A 16,852-nucleotide genomic window follows, 5' to 3' on the forward strand; every position below is an offset into this window, starting at 1 on the left:
GGGGGGGGGGGTGTCGGCAGCAGGACCTGGACCTCAAGTAAAAACTCCAAGGTGGTTGAACTGCCAAGATAACGCGATACCTATAGAGAGGACGAAACAGAAGAAGCTGAAGAAGTCCACCTGAGTGACGTCTGGGCAGACTTACCCAGGTGTCCTTCTCTATTTCAGAATCTAATCGATTCTGCACAGAATAGACTGCAATTAGTTTTCCAGAAAAATGGAGACATAACTAAGTATGAAGCGTTATACGTACAATTTTGACATCAAAACATATTTCTTATTAAATTGGACGTATTGATTTTAAGCACTGAACCATTTTTCAGATTGATCAGAATGCATTCCCTTGTGACTTGTGAAAGGTGTTTTAGTAGCATTTAGCTGAATGAATGTTGTAAAAATACTTTAAACAAATTTTTGTAGCGGATATACGGATATTAAAATATCAGTATCAAGAAGAAATTATCCCGTAAGCCGAAAAGTGGAAGAAAGTTATCCAAAACACATTCCTTTATTACATTTCATTGGTTGCCCAAGATCCTAGGAAATCGGTGCCAAATATGTAACGTCACTCAATGCTTGTGCTTTCCGTTTTTTTTGTTGCATTTTTCATCGTAGACCATGAAAAAGGCCTTTAAATGTGCCATTCAGAGTCATTGAAAGCGTGAGTGCAACCGCGATATGGAGGAGAGAAGTCCTCAGTGAAGGACGAAGGCTACGATGGAGGTCAAAAGCGCAGAGAGCGATGTTGTATTTGACGAATATCACTTAAAATAAGAATTGAGGGCAACCTTTTTTTTTAGATAGAACTACTTACTGCAGGGGATCGAGTAGTGCACTGCAAACTCAGATTATACGAGTTTTTTGTCCGGCATTTTTACTTATAATAATATAATCAACGCTCCTATGAATCAACATCGTGATGCTTTGAAAGGAAGGTTTGGGAGAGTAAAATATCGCGGTCCTATGCACTGCGTACGCTTGTGTTTCGCTCTACCGTTTCAAATCGTTTCTTTTACTATTATTTCGGCAAATGCGAATAGGGTTCGGACTAATAGAGTTCGGATTAAGGGGACCTTAGTTCATTACATGACTGTGTCGTATCACAATCTACCGTGACAGCGATAAATGTCGCTCCCGTACTGTTTGACCTGCAAGTGTTAACGGCCGGTGCCTTAACCCATTTACGGCCAACGTTGCGAAAACGCAACATTATTGAGAAATGCAAAAAAAATGTTTCAATTGAATTTTATTCATGTAGAATTCTCTTTTTTCGATAAAAATAAGTTTAAACTGATTTTTAGTGAGATTTTAATGACATTTTATAAGTATTTCGATATTTATAAAAATACTCAAAATGTGTCAATTTTCGAGTCTCCTGTTAAGCAAGATAAATAATTTTTCCTAAGAGTAACTATACCTTTTATTAAGTTTTTTATTCGTCCATGTGGACGAGGAAATTTCAATTAACAGATATTAAAGCTCATATTTCATCAGGGAGTCAACATTAAGCGAAAATCAGATGCGGAAAATAATGTTGCGGTTTCGCAACGTTGGCCGAATCTATATATCTATAGGCAGTTATGCAACCCGCATTACCAAACATGTCCGTCTCGTAGGATTATGCCGTTTTTACTGTCAGATATAATCCTACTCCTTTTTATGCCCCGTACTTGGCAGATATCGTCATATTTGATAATTAAAATTTTTAGATATTATATTTCCAAGGAGATGCTTCATTATTTTACCTAAATCCAATATAAATTAGAGATGCATTACGGCTTGAAAGAAATGAGTCAAAGTGAATATTTTTACAGAAGATAACGTATTTTCCAGTTTTTAATTGATATTTTTATCACAACAGATTGAATTACAATATATAATGACTATTTATTAATTACATGAAAGCATTTCGGGTGCAATGGAACACAAACTTTGTACATTCAATCCGAATTAGTAAACAAATCCTTCCTTACTTCACGATTCCGCGATACCACCGACTTTCACAACAAGATATTGGGTGAAAGAAGACGATAAGGCGTAGATTTGATTCGCGAATGGTTGAAGCAAAACATATTCAGATTATAAAAAATAATCTACACTTTTCAGTCAATTCCTGTTTGGACAAAAATGACAGATTTGTAAATTATGACCTCAATTTGACGACTTGAATTAAAAATTATTACAATTCGGATTATTTGCGCATAAATTTTTAAATAATGAGAAAATGGTACCTTACTTTGGTCACTACAGTGCATCAATTATATTTTTAAAAAAGCCTTTTAAATTTTGCTTTTAACTTTGTTGTTTATGTTATTCAGACGGTTTTAGGGTTCAACCAGGCGATAGAAAATTACTTTCATCTAAAGTTAGGCTTGGAAGCAAGTGTTATTCTGAAATTTCTCAAGGTTATCCCTGATCCCTCGAATCATCGTATGTTTTTCGATAACTTCTTTTCATCTTGAAGACTGTTTATTGTTTTGAAAGAAAAAGGATTATTTGTCACTGGAGCCATCCATGAAAATATAACGGAGGAGTGTCTTATAGAATATAATAAAACCATCGGCGTGGATCCGAGAGGAACATGAAAACAAACATTTGATAAAGCCGAAGGTCTTAGTATTGTTCGATGGAATAATAACTAGATTGTCCCTGTAGACAGCAATAAAAGTTTTTCGCTTCCATTGGGCACAGGGAAAAGTTTCAGCAGAAAAATGAAAATACTATTTCACATACTATTCTATGTTAATAAAATAAAATACTATTCGTGTTATTGGGGAGTATAGTAAATGCATGGGAGGTGTGGACCTACTTGATAATGCAAATTACCGCACTAGAATTCAGGGGAAAAAAGATCCTAGCTTATCAACTTACTGGACAGCGTTTGCACTAACGCCAGGAGACTGTACAGGTTATGCAACGGAAGTAAATTTCACTGGTAGACTTCAAATCGTATCTAGCAGGGACGCATCTAAAAAGTGAAGTGAATCAGTCAGTAGATGACGTACCCCTATACCATTGGCGTACTTAAACATAGGAAAAATAAGGCAATCGCGGATTAGTGAAGCATGAAAGGACGAATTTGGCAATAGAGTTAAAAAAAACTTCAGTAGTTGCCGAAACAGTGTAAAAGCCAAACCATGAATGAATGTACGAAATTTTATGTTCCATTGCACCCAAAATGCTTGAGTATTTCATAACTAGCCATTAATTGTTGTAATTCAATCTGCAATGATAAAATTAAAGGCAAAGAAAAAATGTGAAATACATATATACATATGCTTTTCCGAGAAAATTTCGCTTCTTTCAAACCGTAAAGCATGTTTATTTTATAGTGAATTTAGGTCAAATAACAACAACATCTCATTGGAAACATAATATCTATGGATTTTATTTATCCATTATGACGATATTTGTCATACACGTGGCATAAAAAGGTATAGGATTATATCCGACAGTAAAAACAGCATATTCCCATGAGACGGCAATGTATTGTAATGCGGGTTGCATGACTGCATACAGATACCGGATTCGGCCAACGTTGCGAAAACGCAACATTTTTTTTTACCATAAGCAAATTTTTTTAAAGGCCCATATTTTCAATTTACCTTATTTAGCATGTTATTAGGTAAAATGAAGAGAAAAAATTATATATTTTCAAGTATTTCTTTACTCGGCCGGTAATGGGTTAACACCCCCGCCACGCGCCAATTGAGGCGGCTTGCAGGAGAGTATGGGGTTGTAGATGTGTAAACAGGCCTAGTGATTTATTCCGTCGGTATTCTTGTCCGAAGACGGATATTTGACCCACTTCTCCACCGGAAGATATGAGCGTTCAATCAGGTTGAACGCAAAAAGCGTCGGATATGCTCGTAAATACCCCGACAAAGTGAATCCTTGTCCATGAGCAACGTTGTCAGAGACATTAGTGGAAAAACATCGGAGAATTTTTGGTTGTATTTCCTGCACGTTGTCTGTGCATAGCGATGGGCTTAAATGCTAAGCGGAACTTCGCTGGAGTATTTCCCTTTTATTCCCAAGCGGCTGGTGTCCGACCACCCCCACCAGATGTCTATTTAGACAACTAAGGGGGTTCTATGAAAATGTAGATATAATTCTGTGGTGGGCATAAAAGTAACATTTGACTGATATTATGCGTCGTCCATCCTCGCTTCAGCGTCTCTAGCCATCACATGCTGGTCGGTTATTTTCAAATCGCTTTTATTAGAACATAGGTTTCCGCGGCGATGGTCTGATCTCTGCATTTCTTCAGGGTTTTCTTCCGCGTCAGCTTGTTTATAGACAACACTTTTCTACCTGAAGACGCTGGCAGGATAAGCCAGGGAAACTGTTGTCCATAAGCAAGCTGACGCGGAAGAAAACCCTGAAGAAATGCAGAGATCAAATCGCTTTTATATTCTAATCCTCTTTTTTAATCCACTCCCTATTCTGAGCTCGGGTATGCATGTGAGGGATGACGATCCTAAATTTTCGTCTGGATTTTACATCCGAGTAAAGGGCCACTTGCCGGAGTGCAGCTTCACCACCTCTTCAGAGTGGTTAACCGCGCGTTTAAACGCACTGAGGGGACAAATGGCACAGCAACAGTAATGGGACCGGTTTAATCTTTTGAGATAATAATATTCCGTCGACCACGCACAGAAACTCCGCGATGCCCAATCCACCGTATACGACAGCAGGGGATGGAATATGAAGACAAGGCCACGTACCTTGGGGTGACACTGGACGAAAAACTTGCTTTTAAAGAACATATTAACAATACTACTGTAAAGACCGGCTTAGTACCAATTTCAAACAACAATTCAACGCCAAGAGATGTGCTACTATTTATTTCTAACACAATGTACATAAAACCCACAATGACATACGCGATACCATCATGGATCGGAATAGCCAATAAAACTGACAGAGATAAAATTTACATTAAGGAGCGAAAATGACTAAGATTATTACGTAAAATCAGATGGGGAACGGAAAAAACACAACAACGAAGGCATATACAAAAAAGCTGGAATTGCTGACATTGAAACAGTGATGCGGGAACATTGCTTGACATACTACGAATCACTAGAAGGGAATACCGAACTACTAATACTTATAGGAATTATCAACTTCAAACGTGTACACTTGATAAGAGAACAGAGTTCTGCATGAAATTTTAGGGTGAAAAGGCAGGGTTGGCTTAGAAAAGGGAAAATAGAAGAGATGTGCATTGGGAAAAAATCGAGAGAATCGATTAGAGCAAATATAAGCTGTTATCAGCAAGACGCACAGCATTTTGAGAGAAAGTGTCGGTGAAAGTGTGCAATTCACACTGAAAATTAGGGGATCTAAACCAAACCGACGACTGAATACGGGAAATGTCCGATTGGAAAAAAAACAATTTTTATCTTGACCTTGATAATGACAGTCAATATTGTCAAAACATAAATCGGTTAAGAAATAAAATATGGGTAATAAAACCAGTGTTTGATCTTTTATCATGTTATCGTTGCAGAAACAGTTTGTCTAATGCCTTATGGAACTGTTCGTTTGTTTTTTAATTGGTAGAGCGAGTAATCAATGTATGTCGCCTATCAGTCTTTTATCTTCCATCGTCTTTGGCCTACTCTGACGGTTGCTGTAGCGTAAATTACGCATTCGAAATTAAGGTAAGTATCGTTTTAATCCTATTTCAATTTCCATCGCAACCATATCGTCCATGGAAAGTATTGTCTAGAATATGGAACAACCGGATAATACTAAATTAGGAGGAAACCCGACAAAAATTGGCCATTAGGTAAAATATTCGACTGTTACCAAAACACAATCAATATTACTCGAAATAAAATTAAGGCTATGAGTGTCCTCAAGATACTCACTCGACATGATACAGATGATGAAAATGGCTTCCTCTGAATGACCGCGACTCATGTCATCTCCACGCCGTCGTTCTCCGGAAGGAAAATATAACAGACTACTTCGGTCTCGAATCGTAGGCATCTGCACGGCCCCAACTTAGGTACTCGCCTTAAAAATGCACGGCTATCATAGCCCCTAGTGGCACCATACCAGCAGCATATTCCTTCATTAGCCCCCCAAGGAAGATCCGGTACAACACCAATTTTCGCTCAAGTAACACGCACTATTATTCTTCACAAAGTCAAGGAAACAGCTACGCACACACAAAAACAGTCCATACACACTTCAACACGTGTAGCAGAGAACTGAGGCAGGTATGCTAGCAGCGCTATCCTACAGTTCGTTATGACCAAGTGATTTGACGTGATTCATACACCAAACGATCTTGCTTGCAGCTTATCTTACAAGAGGCAGGCGGCGTTACCCGGCCTGGCTTCTCTTCCTCAGGTTCTCAGAAACATGCCCCCGATCGACTGCGGCGGTTAAACTGGTGGCGGTCAAATTAGTTCAAAGTTGAGTTCATGTGGTTTGGAGAAAAAGGCAATATGGAGGGACTATGGAGATATTACAAGAGAAGTTTAACCTCCCGTCGGGAGCAACGGATCTGTCAAGCACAGCGCGAGTGTTTTATTTTTTATTTTTTCACGTCACTAGGCGGTACCTGTAGACTAAAATATTCATTACCAAAATATTTAGGAATTAAAATCAAACAAAAATATATGTAAAACAAATTTTTTTTATCATTTACAGCGTAGAGCTAGGAGGAACGTAACCATTTAATACGTATAAAGCATATCTATTTCCATAACAACGACCAAGGAACGTTTATAAGCAACATTTCCGAATCTTGAGCCTTGTACTGGTGAAAGAATGTGAGAAACTGTAATCTCTTACTAGAAGAAGAATACAAGAAACTACAGAATATAATACAAGGAATAGAAGGATAATATAATGAATACCTCTTATATTACGAAACACCACGGGAAATATAATTCAATGCTCAAACAACATGATTCCTTATAATTCCGGAAGAGATAATTGTAAATGCCATTCTATATTTATTGCTACATGTTTATAGAGGAATTATTTAATTTTATGAATAAAAATTGGGTGTATGATGATTGAATAAAATCTAACACGATACACATTAAATTAATTTTCGGGAAAATAACTCATTGATTTATAGCTAATGAATCAAAATTATTCCGTTATTGCATTGCATTGAACGTGTTGGGGTGTAGACTTAAGTGGGAAAAGGAAGTCGACACTGGGAGGGATAGCCCTGATAACAAGGGTGCTTGTACTATTATAATTCATTTTCGGGAATACGTCTGCGTGCTATTAATATTTAACTCAACGTTTCGTTCCACTTACTGGGAACGTCGTCAGGAGAATGAAAATATAAACACCTATCATACCGTTGGAAAAACTGGTCCATTGTTGTTAAGGTATTTAAAAAAGTAAATAAAAATAAAAATAAAATAAAAGCCAACTTCTTTAAAACATCTAATATAAAAAAGGAAGATGAAAGGTGGAATATTGTAATTAAATTTTCGAAATGTATCTCTTCCACACATGGCTTAAATTATATCCATCATCCCTGTTAAAATTCATTGGTCTCTTAGAAATTTCTATCGCCTCTCTAATAAGCCGTGGATAATATGCAGATTTTCTTGCAATGGCTTTGGCCTCATCCAGGAGGATCTTGTGTCCTGGCCCCGACATAAAATGATCGGCGACAGCTGAAGTTTCCCATTGCCTTGCCTTCAGCGCCCTTTCATGCTCTTTCAGCCTTGTTACTATCTTCCGTTTGGTCTGTCCGATGTAACTAGACCCACATGAACACGGAATCTCATATATGCCTTCCATTTGTAATGGGGGAACAGCATCAATGACGGATGGAAGTAGGTCTCTGATCTTCCTCAACGTGCCAAACCTGGTTTCAACGTTGGCTTTTCCAAGGATGCGAGCAATCCGGTCCGTTGTTCCTGATACGTAAGGCAGAACTGCAAAAGCACTTGGTTTTGTTTTCTCCATCCTACGTTAAAAACTCAAGCCATTTCATCGAGCTACTAAAGGATTTAAGAACATCAGAGAATGATATTCTGGTCAGTTTTGACGTTGTGAGTCTTTTTACTAAAGTTCCGGTTAATGATTCAGTTCTGATTTTAAGGGAACTAACTCAGAAAGGGCTCCCTAATTATGTACCCGATCTCGCAGAATTATGCCTCAAAAACAGCTATCTTCGCTACGACGGAGAAATATATTCCCAAGTAGAGGGAGCTGCTATGGGATCCCCTCTCTCTCCGGTCATAGCTAACCTCTTCATGGAGAAGTTTGAAGCCGATGCTCTTTCATCAAGTGAATATCAACCGGTATGCTGGCTCCGATACGTTGATGACACTTTTGTTATTTGGCCACACGGGAAAGAGGCTCTTGAATATTTCCATGAACACCTGAATAATATTCATGATAACATCAAGTTCACCAAAGAAATCGAAGAAGATGGCTCCTTACCGTTTCTTGATGTTCTAGTAAGGAAAAGGCAAGACGGAAGCTTGGGACATTCGGTCTTTAGGAAGAAGACCCACACAGATAGGTACTTAAACGCGGCATCACACCATCACCCGCGTCAGAAGTCCTGCGTTATCAAGACCTTAAGACATAGAGCCCTTGCCGTTTCTGATGAAGATAGCGTAGAAAGTGAAATGGAACATCTTATTTCTATTTTAAAAGGAAACGGATATGCTAATTCATTCATTAGGAGAGCTTTAAGGGAAGTTCAGGCCCCGATGGAGAAAACAAAACCAAGTGCTTTTGCAGTTCTGCCTTACGTATCAGGAACAACGGACCGGATTGCTCGCATCCTTGGAAAAGCCAACGTTGAAACCAGGTTTGGCACGTTGAGGAAGATCAGAGACCTACTTCCATCCGTCATTGATGCTGTTCCCCCATTACAAATGGAAGGCATATATGAGATTCCGTGTTCATGTGGGTCTAGTTACATCGGACAGACCAAACGGAAGATAGTAACAAGGCTGAAAGAGCATGAAAGGGCGCTGAAGGCAAGGCAATGGGAAACTTCAGCTGTCGCCGATCATTTTATGTCGGGGCCAGGACACAAGATCCTCCTGGATGAGGCCAAAGCCATTGCAAGAAAATCTGCATATTATCCACGGCTTATTAGAGAGGCGATAGAAATTTCTAAGAGACCAATGAATTTTAACAGGGATGATGGATATAATTTAAGCCATGTGTGGAAGAGATACATTTCGAAAATTTAATTACAATATTCCACCTTTCATCTTCCTTTTTTATATTAGATGTTTTAAAGAAGTTGGCTTTTATTTTATTTTTATTTTTATTTACTTTTTTAAATACCTTAACAACAATGGACCAGTTTTTCCAACGGTATGATAGGTGTTTATATTTTCATTCTCCTGACGACGTTCCCAGTAAGTGGAACGAAACGTTGAGTTAAATATTAATAGCACGCAGACGTATTCCCGAAAATGAATTATAATAGTGCATCTAATCGCTGCGAAAACCTTAAAACTAAGGGTGCTTGTGCTAGCGGCTGGAGCAGTATGTGCTACGATTATCTGAAGAAGAAGAAGAAGAACAGAAAGCCAATTGAAGAGACCATCAGGGAATTGGAGGAGAAGGAAGGACAATATATGATTTAGACTGTAGAAAATTTTGAGGGTCTGAAGGAAAAAAAAGCAAACGCAGAGGACGATCGTGGGAATTGAGAGATATTCCGACTGAATTAGCGACTTTTATATTGGGCACATGAAATGAGGGCCCGGGTGAAATATTCACCTCAATATCATTCCAGTATCTTGTAAAAATTGCTTTAAGACCGTGAGCAGTAATGTATCTTCTGCAAACAATTGTTTTCAGTATTTTCAATAAAGCATCCATTTCGATTCGAATAATCAGCAGTTTTATTTTTCATTTCAAAAAGTAGTAGCCAAACCTTGTGTTTCTCTAGCAAACAGGTAGTATTCTCACCAATACAAGGAACTAGGAGCATCTCATAACTGCTTTAAGTGAAATTACTCAAGAGAGGGTAATTAACAAGCACTGCGTTAAAAGTTTTCTTGAATTAGCCAATTTGGCTCTCAGAATCTCGTCTACTATGTATAACTGTAATTTTTATTGTCCTATAGTTTTATATTTTACATCGCTAACCTTATGCGTTAAAATGTATCAAGAGAGGATTTTTGACTTCCCTTAATGTGCCGAGATACGCATCTAAAAAATTAAGGATTCGCAGAAATGGGGGCAATAAATCACGAGAAAATATTTAGTTTACCATGGATTCCTTTATGCTCCACCTTCCGGCTACAGAAAATGAACTCACTTGCCAATTCCTTCTGATTTTGTGCTACCGTCCCGAGCATTCATTACTTTTACTCTTCTTTTACGTCCTCATTTGGTATTCTGTGAAATTGGACGAAATATTTCTTTTAATCCTTCTAAGCTCCCTTCTGCTCACATTTTCTTTAATGTAGTTTATTTAGTGCGCATCTATCTAATGACTTATAACTTACACTGGCGAAACTAAGCGCAGTCACAAATACGACAAAAATATTTTAAGAATGCAATGAATTTTCTTGCCATATGCCTGTGAATCCTGGCATGCTAAGAAAGCCCACGAAAATATAATGAACGCTTCAGAGATGATAATGCTATGAGATTGATGATGGGGAAAACAAGAAGTCTAAGGATTAGGAATAAGGCAATGATGGAACAGGCAGGCGTGGCTGATATCTCAAGGAGGGTTCAAGAGAGAAAGACGGAATGATTTGGACATATTTTAAGAAGATTTTATTTATTTATTGCCTACTTCCCCATAAACAGCACCGCACGGCCATAACAGCGGAGGATTAACAAAGTTCAACATAAACATTCATTATCTTAATAGGGCCCAGACGGGATTCGAACCCACGACCTACGGTTTAGCAGGCGAGGACTTTACCCCTCTGCTACCGAAGCTGGCTAACTTTTAGGAAGGACAAAAACACCCATGCCTTGAGCGGTTGTGAAACCACTCGTGCCGGACTCGAACTCACAACCTCAGAATGGAAGACGAGGTTTTTACCACCTGCCATCGAAGCCGGCGAGGAATATGTGGGGAGGTGGCGCAGCGAGGGGGGGATATTTGGAAAGTTCAAAATTGATGTAGTGTCAGCCGTAAAACCAAATCGCAATATTTATACTTATTTGATAAATGCAACTTCATTAAATTTGGTGAGATACTTAGCGACTCCTACACAAAATTCGTTACCATATCAAAGGATTATTATATATGATTATATACGATTTCAATCACATCGATTATAGGCAAGATACTTGAGCATATCGTCGTTAGCAATATCATGACTTTCTTGGACATACGTAACTTCCTCCATGACTGTCAGCACGGATTCCGAAAAGATAGATCATGCGAAACACAGTTCGCACTCTTTCTTCAAGATGTTTTAAAATCTGGTGAATCGGAAAGACAAGCTGACGCATTATTTCTAGATTTCAAGAAAGCTTTCGACACGGAGCCTCAAAACAAACTTTTATACAAATTTTATTCACGCGGATTAAACGAAACAGTGTAAACTGGATACGCGATTTTCTCAGTGATCGTAAAAAAAAGTAGTTCTTGACGGAATTATCTCTGATGTTGTACAAGTTACATCAGGTGTTCCGCAAGGAAGCGTAATCGTCCCCTTTTTGTTCATTGTATGCATTAATGATCTCTGCTCCCGCATTAGTAGTAAAATACGTTTATTTGCTGACGATACTGTCATCAATCGCGAGATTACTGATTACTCTGACTATGAAATTGTATAATCGGACTAAACGTTCATTTTTGGAGCCAAGAGTGGGCACTCGAACTTAATCTGAGCAAATGCATGGCGGTACATTTCTTGCGGAATTTGTCCACCTATAACCATGTTCATGCTGTGGATGGTATTAACATAAAGGCAACAGACGAAGTACCTGTTGTACCTGGGAGTTACGATAACCACGAACCTCTCGTGGGGAATACATATAAGGAATATTTGCGGCATAGCCCTGAAGAAATTAGGATTTGTCAAGCGTATTGTGGGAAGATTTTCGGGTGAGAAAGTAAAAGAAAGGTGCTATTTCGCTCTCGTCCGACCGCACCTTGAATATGCAGCGAGCGTATGGGATCCGGTGCAGAAATACTTAATCTGCGAACTGTATAAAATACAAAGGAAGGATGCGCGGTTCGTCAATAACCGCTACGGGCGTACAGACAGTGTTACCCAGATGTAAAGCGAATTTGGCTGGGAACCGCTGGAGACTCGGAGGCTGCGCGCTAGGCTTATATTGCTTGAACAATTGAGAATGTATATCTTTCAGAGCGACATAGTGAACATAATATTAGAGCCACACTATATTTCCAGGTCCGATAGAAGCGATAAATTAAGAGAGATGTTTTGCCGAACGGATAGATTTGGGAATTCATTTTTCCCTCGAACCATAAAGGACTTTAATAAACGCTAGTCCCAACTTCGTTAGAGCAGTTCATTTTTTTAATCTGTAAACGGCTGGTGTCCTAACACCCCCTGCCACACGCCTTTTAGGCGGCTTTGGGGTATTATGAAGATGTAGAAATGCTCTTTCTTTAAGGAAAGCATCAGTGATCTTGGTGACATAGTGTCGCACAATCAGATTCAAAAGTGCTCAGCTAAAATTCAAGCATTTTCTCAGATGTCACGACCAAAGAATGTGGGTTGAATTGAAGAAATTTCTGGGCTTAGTCACATATAATTCCCAGTTTATAACAGACTTCTCTTAATCCTAACCGCTACGCCGTTTGCTAAGAACAGGTGAATGCTTCGTTTGGTCTGCTGCTGAAGAAGCTGCCTTCGCATATCTCAAATCAGAGTTGAGCTGGAATAGACTACTCATTTCATTTGGTCCATCAAAGCAAGCCATACTCACAACTGATGCCTCGCCAAACGGGATAGCTGCAGTACAGAGCCACGAAATTGATGGTCATGAGCGCACATTTGGTTGCGCCTCACGAGCTCTGACGCAGGCCGAGCCAAATTATAATCAGCTTGACAGAGAGGCCTTGGCCATCGTAAATGCAACAACGCACTTCTTCAAATGCGTTTTTTTGGAAATCGTTTCGTTCTCGTCACAGATAATGAGCCACTTTCGAGGATTTTTCACCCAGATCGTCCACTACCACAGATGAGTTCTTCGCGTTTACTGAGGTATGCATCTTTTCTGAGTGGTCTTGATTAGGCAGATCGATGCAAGACGGGGAGAGAGAACGAGAATGTCGACTGCTTGTCTCGCGCCCCAGCCTCTACATATAGTTATTCTCCAGAGATCTCAATCGACCAAGAAATCAACGCTGTGCACGTTGAAACCCTGCTCAAAATCTTCATCTCATCAATCACTGCAGATATTCTCGCTGAGGAAACCGCAAAGGATCCAGACTTGCAATCGCTTCTACAGCAGCTAAAGACCAGCCGCAAGGACAGCCTATACACTGTGTCTGGCTACATGCTTTTCCGCTCTGATCGTGCAGTGATCCGAAGTCTCTCCCAGCACAAATTCTTAAATAGCTTCATGCGTCGCATTTGGGTGTCACGAAGATGAAGCAGCTCTCCAGGAGATAAGTGTACCGAGAAGGTTTACACAAAGACATAGTGCGTTTCGTGAAGAGCTGTGAGTCCTCTGCTAAGGTCCGATACAATCTGCAGAAATCGCCGATTCATCCCTGGTGTCGGCCTGATGAGAATTGGGAGAGGGTGCATATCGACTTAAAAGGGGCATCTGATAGCCATTTCTTCCTGATGTGCGTGGATGAAAGGTCAAAGTGAGCATAAGTCCGTACGATCCGTGACGCTCCGTCCTCTGCCAAAACTATCGCTATGCGTTTGAAGGCATCTTTTCGGTTCATGGCTACCCTTCCGTAATGGTTTCGGACAATGGTAGCATCTTCTGGAATGAAGAGTTCGTAAATTACTGCAAAGAGCGTGGGATATTCCATAAGTTCAGAGCACCTGATCACCCAAATGGACTCACGGAACGCAGCATCCAGACGCTCTAGAATTGCGGGACTGGGAAAAATGACGCGAATGAGAGGTGGACTGACGGCGGATGTCTTGAGATTCGGAACTCCGGCGGCTGCGATGTTTTCCTTCTTGACAACGATAAATCTAGTTTGTATCTGCGGCTTGATCCGATGTCTCCTCTGGCGGTTTACTCAATTTTCCCGACTCGAAGAGATATGCCTCCAGTGCTGTGGCTTTCGTCTGAATAGGGTGGTTTCCTATTATTTTTTTATTGCCTAAATCGAAAGATTATTACTCCTGGAGTACGTATTTAACGCATTTAGATTTTTAAATGACGATATCTATTTTTCGCGATTAAATGAAAAGTGAAAATTTTCAAGCGCGCGAAAACGCGACGGGTAAGTATGAATGCCGGTAAATCTCTCCGTGTGACGTATTTCTCGTTCCCGCTGCCGCCCTGTGAGGTGACCTTGAGGGAGGCTTGAGCGCTGATATGACGCAGGCTGCTAGCGGGTAGCTGAGTACCCTGCTAGCTGGTAGCGCTTGGCTTAAATAATTATTATTAATACCTTATTAAACGAAGAAAACTTTCCGACCTTAGCCAGTTTTAATAAGTGATTATTAAGACATGTTTCCCTGAGCTCTGCGCCTCATGCATGCATTGGTAATCTCAGACGATGCATAACTCCTATCTACTCGTATAGAAACTAGGTCCCTGTGACGTCACGTGGAGTGGCATCGCGTGGGCGCCAATCTGGCCTTTTTCAAATGAGGATAAAAATGGACCATTGCCATTCGTCTAAACCGGTATTTCTAAAACCAAATAATTTATATATAATGAATACACTAATGATGGGTAACGAAACGCAATCAATGCCTTTCGTTTTCTTTGATGAAGGAAACTACCCTATTCCGTAGAAATCCTTGAGATTTGTCCCTTGCAGTGTCGATTCGCGTATCCTGCTGTCTTTCAGGCCTCTGAAAAACTGAGCACGGATGAATAAATCAGCTATGGGGAACTTCTTTTTACAGGTGATATTAGGACAACTGGCGTAGAAATCACAGCCTTTCAACTTTCCCTTCAGCGATGCGACATTATCCGAGATTAATTGATGCGGCAGTTGAGTGATGCTGAAAAAGTTGTGCTGAGAGACGACGCGACGGTTGATACTGATGGTGACAGGATTTTCTCGAAATGAGCCTTCAGGGTTGAGAAATCGATTCTCTTGATTGGATCATCTGGTCCCAGGAATTCGGCAAGATTGTACTAATGATCTTTTCCGATCGATGAACGCAGGAGTTGAGCCTTTTATGAATCATCACAGACGTTCATGAGATCGCAGTAATTATTCACGCGTTCCATGTACGAAGGAAACTTCTCACTTTTTGCATCTTAGACTTAAAATGGAATTATCTGCGGAGGTGGAGGGGTTTGCTGATTCTTGATGACGGAAGTCAGAACTAAAAGCAATTCTTTGAGCTGTTTTAGGTCCCTTATATCCGGTTAAAAATTGTGAAAATTAGCTTTGACGTCGTCTTACTGGTTATACCCTTAATGTCACTAATTTCACTATCTTTTTTAATCCTCGTCGCCAACTTGTGACTGACGGCTGGTAAAAGAAGGACATAAAACTCTCGCATCGATCACCATTTATGATAATATATTCCTTAAAGATAATCAACAACTCAACAATACTTATCTCTATGTAAAAATAGAAATGTAAACATCCGTAACAAAAACATTTAATCACATAAGTTTCCTACACCATGGGGCCAATGTTGGACCAAGATGTCAATTTTGGCTTTCATTGGTCATGGACTGCTAATGAAAGCCCATGATGGCCCAATATTGGCTACCCACGTAACCCCACACATGCGCAAAACCAGATCACGAAGGACGGATATGCAGTAAAATATTTGGAAATATAGTTCGATTCGCTAGTAAAATACCACTGGTAACTAGAATAGAAGCACACCAGAATATCCACTGAAACAGGCGCACTAAAGAAGCGAAATGAGTTGCAAGCGAACTGAAGTGATAAATTTGAATGGGTACATCAAGAACTTCAATGCTCAGCTCCACTCACAATGCTAAGTTGACTGAGACAATGGGGTGGTTTCCCATTATATTTTTATTGCCTAAATCGAAAGATTATTACTCCTGGAGTACGTATTTAATGCATTTAGATTTTTAAATGACGATATCTATTTTTCATGATTAAATGAAAAGTGAAAATTTTCAAGCCCGCGAAAACGCGACGGGTAAGTATGAATGCCGGGAAATCTCTCCGTGTGACGTATTTCTCGTTCCCGCTGCCGCCCTGTGAGGTGACCTTGAGGGAGGCTTGAGCGCTGATACGACGCAGGCTGCTAGCGGGTAGCTGAGTACCCTGCTAGCTGGTAGCGCTTGGCTTAAATAGTGATTATTAATACCTTATCAAACGAAGAAAACTTTCCGCCTTAGCGAGTCGCGATGGCTAAGTATAAATGCTGGGAAAAGCCCGTGTGACGTCGTTCTGGTTCCCGGCTTCACCGTGTGAGGTAAACTTGGGGCGAGGATTATTGCGCCGCTGCGATGCAGGCTGCTATCAGGTAGCGCTTGGCTTAAGTAATGTAACTTTTTAAAATCTTCATTGCTTTATAAACAAATAATTCCAATACAATTCGAAACAAACTCTATATTTTGAAACTTAGAGTATAAAACCAACATCAAAAGCCACCATGTTATCACTATTCCATTTATATCTACCACCACCACTCTTCTGACCCACCGCCATGAACTGCATCAGCGTGGATCCTGAGTTCCGCCATATTCCACTCCTCCCGCTCTCTTCTCCTCTCGTAGGCGCCTCCCCTTCTCTGCTACATTGCCA

General features: G+C 40.0%; 1 protein-coding gene across 1 annotated transcript in view; it reads right to left on the reverse strand.

Annotated features, from left to right (window-relative positions):
- LOC124166053 (coiled-coil domain-containing protein 174) overlaps positions 1-6,202 on the reverse strand; it is a 543,217-nt gene extending 537,015 nt beyond the window's left edge. Inside the window, exon 1 of the mRNA XM_046543649.1 lies at positions 5,880-6,202. The gene's annotated coding sequence lies outside the window, so the exon portion shown is untranslated. The remainder of the gene's footprint in view (positions 1-5,879) is intronic.
- Between the last annotated feature and the right edge of the window lie 10,650 nt (positions 6,203-16,852).

This window comes from Ischnura elegans, chromosome 9 (genome assembly GCF_921293095.1).
Source record: "Ischnura elegans chromosome 9, ioIscEleg1.1, whole genome shotgun sequence".
NCBI lineage: Eukaryota > Metazoa > Arthropoda > Insecta > Odonata > Coenagrionidae > Ischnura > Ischnura elegans.